Source organism: Ahaetulla prasina, chromosome 15 (genome assembly GCF_028640845.1).
Source record: "Ahaetulla prasina isolate Xishuangbanna chromosome 15, ASM2864084v1, whole genome shotgun sequence".
Classification (NCBI taxonomy): domain Eukaryota; kingdom Metazoa; phylum Chordata; class Lepidosauria; order Squamata; family Colubridae; genus Ahaetulla; species Ahaetulla prasina.
Genome location: NC_080553.1, coordinates 10,506,808 through 10,515,011, shown reverse-complemented (window position 1 = coordinate 10,515,011; position 8,204 = coordinate 10,506,808). Strand labels below are relative to the sequence as shown.

General features: G+C 46.2%; 1 long non-coding RNA gene across 1 annotated transcript; it reads left to right on the top strand.

Moving 5' to 3' along the window:
• Positions 1-1,107: 1,107 nt before the first annotated feature.
• Positions 1,108-6,146, top strand: LOC131185601 (uncharacterized). Its single transcript, XR_009152192.1, has 2 exons — positions 1,108-1,564; positions 3,602-6,146. It is a non-coding gene; the product is annotated as an uncharacterized LOC131185601 (long non-coding RNA).
• The last annotated feature ends 2,058 nt before the right edge of the window (positions 6,147-8,204 follow it).

Sequence of the window (8,204 nt, the reverse complement as noted above, 5' to 3'; positions counted from 1 at the left end):
TCAAACTCCCCACTCCACCCCATCCCACACACACAGACATCCCCCCCCCACACACACACCCAACACAACACACACACACACACACACAGCCAGTGAGATTCCTCCCAGCAGCAATAGTTCAAATGAAAGACAGGGCTGAAAAGTTTTGTTTTGGCCCCAGAAACTTTTTAATCTCCTCTCCCAAGCCTCTGGAGATAATATTCCTTCCCAGGGCTTTTAGTAAGTCCTTATCATTAGGAAACAAAATTTGGGGGTGTCTGTGTGGAAATAAACCCGGATGGGCTTTGCAACCTCTTTAAAAAGTGCCAAGGGTCTTTTAGTCTCAACACCCAAATAAAATGCATCACCACCCTATAAGCATTTGAGGGTTTGAAAAAGGTGGGCTACCCTCCCTGGATCCTGGATCCGTTTTTGTTTTTTTTAAAGAGATGCATGCATTCCGTACCGCAAAAGCTAAAAACAACCATTGTCGTTCTCATTTCTTTCTAAACATTTTCTTTCTTCCCGCCCACCCTACCTCTTTCTTTCTTTCTTTCTTTTTCCTTCCTTCCTTCCACTTTCTTTCTTTCTTTTTTTCTTCTTTCCCCCCTTTTCGTTGATTTCTTCCTTTCCTTTCTTTTCTTCCTCTTCCCTCCTTTCTCCCTTTCTTTCTTCCCTCCCTTTTCTTTCCTTGGTTCCTCCTCCTTCTTTCCTTTCTCCCTCCCCCTCTCTTGTCTTTCTTTCTGTTGGGTCTTTCTTTCTTTTTTCCTCTTCTTTCTCCCTCCTTCTCTCTCTGTTGGATCTTTCTCTCTCTGTCTCTCTCTCCCTCCCTCCCTCCCTCTCTCTTCTTTCTCTCGCTGGGGTGTCTCTTTCTTTCTTTCTCTCTCTTCTTTCTCCTCCTTCTTTCCTTTCTTTTCTTCCTCTTCCCTCCTTTCTCCCTTTCTTTCTTCCCTCCCTTTTCTTTCCTTGGTTCCTCCTCCTTCTTTCCTTTCTCCCTCCCCCTCTCTTGTCTTTCTTTCTGTTGGGTCTTTCTTTCTTTTTTCCTCTTCTTTCTCCCTCCTTCTCTCTCTGTTGGATCTTTCTCTCTCTGTCTCTCTCTCCCTCCCTCCCTCCCTCTCTCTTCTTTCTCTCGCTGGGGGGGGGTGTCTCTTTCTTTCTTTCTTTCTCTCTCTCTCTCTCTCTCCCTTCCTTCCTTCCTTCCTTCCTTTTTTTCTTTCTTTCCTTCCTTCCTTAATTTCCTAGCCTCGCATTCTTGACATTCCATTTTGGCTTTTCAAGTTATCTAGCAAGCTGGTACAAATCTCGCCTAAATATGGAAGCTTTTTTTTTTTTCAAGACCTGCAAGAGCCAACCTGTCGAGATGGGTTGGGAAAAGATTCCTAAATCTCCAACATCAGCTGTCTTCCAGAGCAGATCCCTGAAACATCTTAAAAAGTAAAAGATTTCTTCCAATCAATCAGTCAAAAAGACAGCCTCCCTTTGGAGACTCTTCCACCTGCAGGACATGTTTTGCAGCTGAGTTTACACAATGTACTTTCCTGGATACCTGAATGACCCTTTTCTGAATCACAAAGAAAGCACAGGGGTGAGTTGAACACAACACACTAAGCCTCCAGATCAGGATCTCATGATTAAACCTTTGCTCTGGCAGTTCAGCTCTCATCACCTCTCTTCACAGAAGGGAGGGAGATGGGAAGGAAGGAAGGAAGGAAGGAAGGAAGGAAGGAAGGAAGGAAGGAAGGAAGGAAGGAAGGAAGGAAGGAAGGAGAGATGGGAAGGAAGAAAGAAAAGGAGGAAGGAAGGGAGGGAGGGAGGAAGGAAGGAAGGAAGGGAAGATGGGAAGGAAGGAAAGGATTGAGGGAAGGAGGAAGGGAGGGAGGAAAGAAGGAAGGAAGGAAAAGAAAGGGGGAGAATTAGAAGTAGGAAGGAAGGGGAAAAGAAAGGAAGGAAGGAAGGAAGGATATAGAGGAAGGAAGGAAGGGGAGAAAGGGAGATGGGAAAGAAGGAAAGGGAGATGGGAAGGAAGGAAGGAAGGGGTAGAATTAGAGGTAGGAAAAAGGGGAGAAATGAAGATGAGAAGGAAGGAAGGAAGGAAGGATATAGTGGTAGGAAGGAAGTGGAGAAAGGGAGATGGGAAGGAAGGAAGGAAAAGAAAGGGGTAGAATTAGAGGTAGGAAGAAGGGGAAAAGGAAGGAAGGAAGGAAAGATATAGAGGTAGGAAGGGAGGGGAAAAAGGGAGATGGGAAGGAAGGAAGGAAAAGGAAGGGGTAGAATTAGAGGTAGGAAGAAGGGGAGAAATGAAGATGAGAAAGAAGGAAGGAAAGGAAGAGAGATATAGAGGTAGGAAGGAAGGGGAGAAAGGGAGATGAAGGAAGGAAGGAAGGAAGGAAGGAAGGAAGGAAGGAAGGAAGGAAGGAAGGAAGGGAGATATAAGGAAGGAAGGGGAGAAAGGGAGATGGGAAGGGAGGGAGGAAAAGAAAAGGAGAGATATAGTGGGAGGAAGAAAAAAAGAAAAAAAAAAAAACCCCTGTCATCTGCATTGACTCCTGCAGGGGAAAAAAATCTCCCCTCCCCAGTTCTATTTAAAAGCTCCCCCATACCCCCCACCTCCATCCCCCATCCTGGCTCCCCTTCCCATAGGCAGGCAGGGCCGCTTTCTTCCACCCACCCAAGCCAACCCAAGAAGTCGTAATGTTCTATTTCCGGTCCCCACCAATATATATATATATAATCAATCGACAAATAAATAAATAAATAAAATGAAGAGGGAATTCCTACTAAGAGATTTGATGCAAGAGGCCGGTCCTTCCTCTCAACATTTGATTCTCTGCGTTCCTCCCATTCCCCTCTCCTCCTCCTCCTCCCGCCCCACAAGCTCCCAAATGAATACAGAAATTGGAATGTTTTACAGACACATCTGCAATTTCCTTTGTAAGACACACACACACACACCCCGCAGGCTGCTTCAGGAGAGATTTCCAGCCTTCCTTTTCTCTCTCAAATTCCTCAGCAGACCCTGGGCTCAACCCTAAAGCACCTTAGGAATGTGCAATCTGTTAGTGGGATTCAAACCCCCCTCCCCTTCCTATCCCCGCCTCCCCTTCCTCTGCAAAGGAGCTCCAATTCCTTTTCGGTATTTCTCTCCCCCCCCCCACACCCAAGACTGTTTCTCAGAAGGTTTCTCCCTCCCCCTCCCCTATTCTAAACTATTGATAAAGTCCTCCCCCTGCCCACCTCCCAAATCAACAGCACTTTCGGGCAAGGCTATTTTTGATCCATCATTCAGGGTGGGCTATGCTGAACTAAAAGGAGGAGGGGGAAAAAAAGCACCTCCCGTACCTTGACGAGGCAGGAAATGGGCTCTGTAACAACACAATACATACATACACACACACAAACACACAGAGACGGACCTTGGTGCCCTCTGAACTGGGTTGTTTGCTTGCAGACGTTTCATGACCCAGCTAGGTAACATCATCAGTGCTAGAAGGGAAAAGGAGAAGGAGAAGAAGGAGGAGGAGGAGGAGGAGGAGGAGGAGGAGGAGGAGGAGGAGGAGGAGGAGGAGGAGAAAACTACTTTGAAGTCCCTAGTGCTCTCTGAGCTTGATTTTTTGCTTTGCAGACGCTTCATTACCTAACTAGGTAACATCATCAGTGCTAGAAGGGAGGAGGAGGAAGAAGAGAAGGAGAAGTAGGAGGAGGAAAAGGAAGAGGAGGAGGAGGAGGAGGAGGAAGAAGACGACTACGACTACTTTGGAGTCTCTAGTGCTGTCTGAGCTTGGTTGTTTGCTTGGATGTTTCATTACCCAACTAGGTAACATCATCAGTGCTAGAAGGGAAAAGAAGGAGAAGGAGAAGGAGAAGGAGAAGGAGAAGAAGAAGAAGAAGAAGAAGAAGAAGAAGAAGAAGAAGAAGAAGAAGAAGAAGAAGAAGAAGAAGAAGAAGAAGAAGAAGAAGAAGAAGAAGAAGAAAACTACTTTGAAGTCCCTAGTGCTCTCTGAGCTTGATTTTTTGCTTGCAGACGCTTCATTACCTAACTAGGTAACATCATCAGTGCTAGAAGGGAGGAGGAGGAAGAAGAGGAGGAGAAGTAGGAGGAGGAAGAGGAGGAGGAAGAAGAGGAAGACTACGACTACTTTGGAGTCTCTAGTGCTTCTGAGCTTGGTTGTTTGCTTGGATGTTTCATTACCCAACTAGGTAGCATCATCAGTGTTAGAAGGGAGTGAGGAGGGGAACCAGAAACAGGAGGAGGATTGTAGGGTCCTAAGTGCTCTCTGAGCGTGGTTGTTTTCCTGCAGACGTTTCATTACCCAACTAGGTAACATCATCAGTAGCTTGCTGGGCTGTTGATCCCACCACGGCTTCGATGAAAGAAACAAAACACATCCCTGCTGCTATTGTTTTTTTGACCATCAAGAACAGGTTCTTTTTAGCTAAAGAGGAAATCCAAATTAGGCTGTCTTTTCAACAAGACATGGGTGTGGGAGGTTTTTGAGCTGTTATTATCCGATCTTGACAACTCTCTCTTGGGTGTTGTATGAAGACTTGAGGGAGGTGGGGGTTGTGTTTGTGTATGGAGGTAGGTGGAGGTTTAAGAGAGCCCAAACAAGACCTTCATGACCCATAGAAACATGTCTTTATGGATTCTTCTAAGAGTTCTTTCTAATTCTTCTCTTTCAACGGCTCCCTTGAGGGAATTGTTACTCACCCAGACCAGTTTGTCAACTTTTAAGTCTGCTTTAAAGCATTTTTTTTCCCCTTCGCTTTTTTTTTTTAAAAAAAATAATCCTAGAAAGGTAAAACCCTTCTCAGGTATGTGGAACATGTCATATCAGCCACAGAAGTGACGTCTTTGGATAGACACGCTTCTCCCTGCCTCGAAAAAAAAACCTGTTTTCTCCATTCCTGTCACAAAAAGAAAAGCCAAAAGTACTTAATGTCAAATTAACCACCTATAGCCGCAATGGTGAACCTGTGGCACCCAGAGCCCCTTGCTGCGGGCACGCCAGCCATCGCCTCAGCCCAGCTTCACCGCACATCCATGCATGCCTTCCGCTGGCCAGCTGGTCTTCTGGTTTCCGGTGCTCTAGCATGTGCGAAGACCAGCTGGCCGGTGCGCTATTGTGGTCCACCAGCAGCCAGCAGAGCTGGCCACAAAGTCGGACAGCAATGAGGCTGAGGTGAGGCCAGGGCCATCGGGAAGTGAGGTGAGGACTCCAGAGCCTCCAGGGACTGATAGTAGTGAGGCAGAGGAACAGGAGGAGCCTGTTCCTAATGCACGCATGAGAAGAGCTGCCAGAAGGCAAGAGCAGCTCAAGCAGAAAGGACGACTTCGGAGTAAGGCCAGGAGATGATTGGCCCCTCCCATAAGGCTTAAAACAGACCAGCAACGGTGTTTTGAGCTTTGCCGGAAAACACCATTGGAAGCTTCATCTTCTTGCATTTATTTTGTATCGGTATCTTCTGAACGTTTGCCAAGAAAGGCCTTTGGCAGTTTGCCTAACTGGACCAAAAATTTGCGATAGGACTGAGGAATTTGTGGTGGGAGGAATTTGTTTTAATTTAATTGAACGCCCGCTGGCATATATTCTGACACCCGCACATGCACGCGCCTTCTGGTTTGGGCACTCGGTGCCGATCAAGGTTCACCATCACTGCTTTATCTATATCAGGGTTCTCCAACCTTGGCAACTTTAAGCCTGGAGGACTTCAACTCCCAGAATTCCCCAGTCAGCGAAGCTGCCAAGGTTGGAAGATCCTGCTCTATATACCTGCCAGAGAGTCCAACAAATCAGCATTAACACTAAGCTTCAGGATGGTTAGTTTATGACTGGCTTAGCGTGTGAGTACATCTGGCTAATGATGGTTTCTTTAGTCAGCCATGGTTAAACTCTGGATAAAACACCAACATATCAGTAAAATGGTTTATGTCCAGGAGCGGATTTTCATTGTTGCAGATTAACATGCGAGTTTTCTGCCTCGACCTAGCTCAGAATACATTATAAACTGTGTCAGAGGTGTCTACATCAGAGGTGGGTTTCGGCAGGTTCCAACCAGTTCTGGAGAACTGGTAGCGGAAATTTTGAGTCGTTCGGAGAACCGGTAGTAAAAATTCTGACTGGAGCTGTGCTCATCTATTCTCTGCCTCAATAAAAAATATATATATATATGCTCTGCCTCCCGAGTCCCAGCTGATTGGGAGGGAATGGAGATTTTGCAGTATCCTTCCCCTGGAGTGGGGAGGGAATGGAGATTTTACAGTATCCTTCCCCTGGAGTGGGGTGGGAATGGAGATTTTACAGTATCCTTCCCCTGGAGTGGGGAGGAAATGGAGATTTTGCATTAACCTTCCCCTGGAGTGGGGAGGGAATGGAGATTTTACAGTATCCTTCCCCTGGAGTGGGGAGGGAATGGAGATTTTGCAGTATCCTTCCCCTGGAGTTGGGGGGAATGGAGATTTTGCATTAACCTTCCCCTGGAGTGAGGAGGGAATGGAGATTTTACAGTATCCGTCCCCTGGAGTGGGGAGGGAATGGAGATTTTACAGTATCCTTCCCCTGGAGTGGGGAGGGAATGGAGATTTTACAGTATCCTTCCCCTGGAGTGGGGAGGGAATGGAGATTTTGCAGTATCCTTCCCCTGCCACGCCCGCCAAGCCACACCTGCCAAGCCATGCCACGTCCGCCACACTCACAGAACCGGTAGTAAAAAAAATTGAAACCCACCACTGGTCCACATAGTCCAGAAACTCAAAGATGGCAGCTGGAAAGATACAGTCAGAAGTCTTGATGCTTGTAACGTGCACCCCACATGTCATGCACAAAACGGGGGCTGAAAAGAGAGAAAGAAGAAAGGGAAGAGGAGAGGAGAGGAGGAAAGGTAGGGGAAATAAGAGTAGGAGAGAAGGTTAGACAGGTAGGAAGTAGGGTGGAGGGGGAGAAAGGAAAGGGAAGTAGAGAAGGAGTAGGAGAGAAGAGAAGAAAGGAGGGAGGGAAAGGAGCAAGAGGAGAAGAAAGGATTGCTTTGAAAAGGAAAAGATGAAATGGAAGAAAGGCAACCCCGAATATATTTGAATATATTAGGATAAAAATTGAAATAGTTTTTTTTAAAAAAAAAAGAATGAAAGACAATGAACACGAATAAAAAGGGAGAAATTAGAACTTGAGGGCGAAAGAAGATGTGACTTAATAAAATGAGCAAATATTAGGAAATGATCAAAACTATGAAAAAAAGAACATTTTGACAAAAACTGTAACTAAGTAAAATATATTTGAATATATTGAAAACGGGGGGGCTGAAGGTTTGGTCACACCATTGCAGCGATTGTCTTGCTTTTGAGTCTTTAAGCACACCACATGTCGCCCTCAAGAAGGGTCGGCAACTTTAAACACTCAAAAAGAGCCATTTGGACCCGTTTCCCACAGAAAAGAAAACACCGGGAGCCACAAAGGTCCTAACCGGAAGACACACACACACACACACACACACACACACACACACACACACACACACACACAGAGCATTCAATTCTGGAGCTGACCGGATGTCCGATCCCCCCACAATAGATTCTCCTCCTAATGCAGCGTCCTTTTTCCTCTACCTTTCCTAACTGAAAGCCCTATCAATAGTGGCTTCCGACCGGAAAACCTGCCCCTTGCTATATTATTATTTATTTTATTTTTATTTATTTACATTTATATCCCGCCCTTCTCCGAAGACTCAGGGCGGCTTACAGTGCGTTAGGCAATAGTCTTCATCCATTTGTATATTATATACAAAGTCAACTTATTGCCCCCCCAACAATCTGGGTCCTCATTTTACCTGCCTTATAAAGGATGGAACCTTGGACCGGGCTTGAACCTGCAGTAATTGCAGGCTGCTGTGTTTTAATAACAGGCTTCTTTACAGCCTGAGCTACCACATCCCTCTATAGGAGACTATAGAGTCTCCTCCTGTCGTGCCCTGCTTCCCCCGCCCACAAAAAAACCGGAAGATCCTCTCAAAATTGCGGTGCAACAGGGAGTCGCCAAAAAAGGATAAAAGAGCCACATGCGGCTCCAGAGCCACAGATTGCTGACCCCTGCCCTAAAGTAACAGAATAACGGTAGGGACCTTGAAGGTCTTCTAGTCCGACCCCCTGCTCAAGCAGGAAATCCTATATCATTTCAGACAAATGGTCGCCCAATCTCTTCTGAAAAAACTCCAGTGTTGGGACAATCCACAAC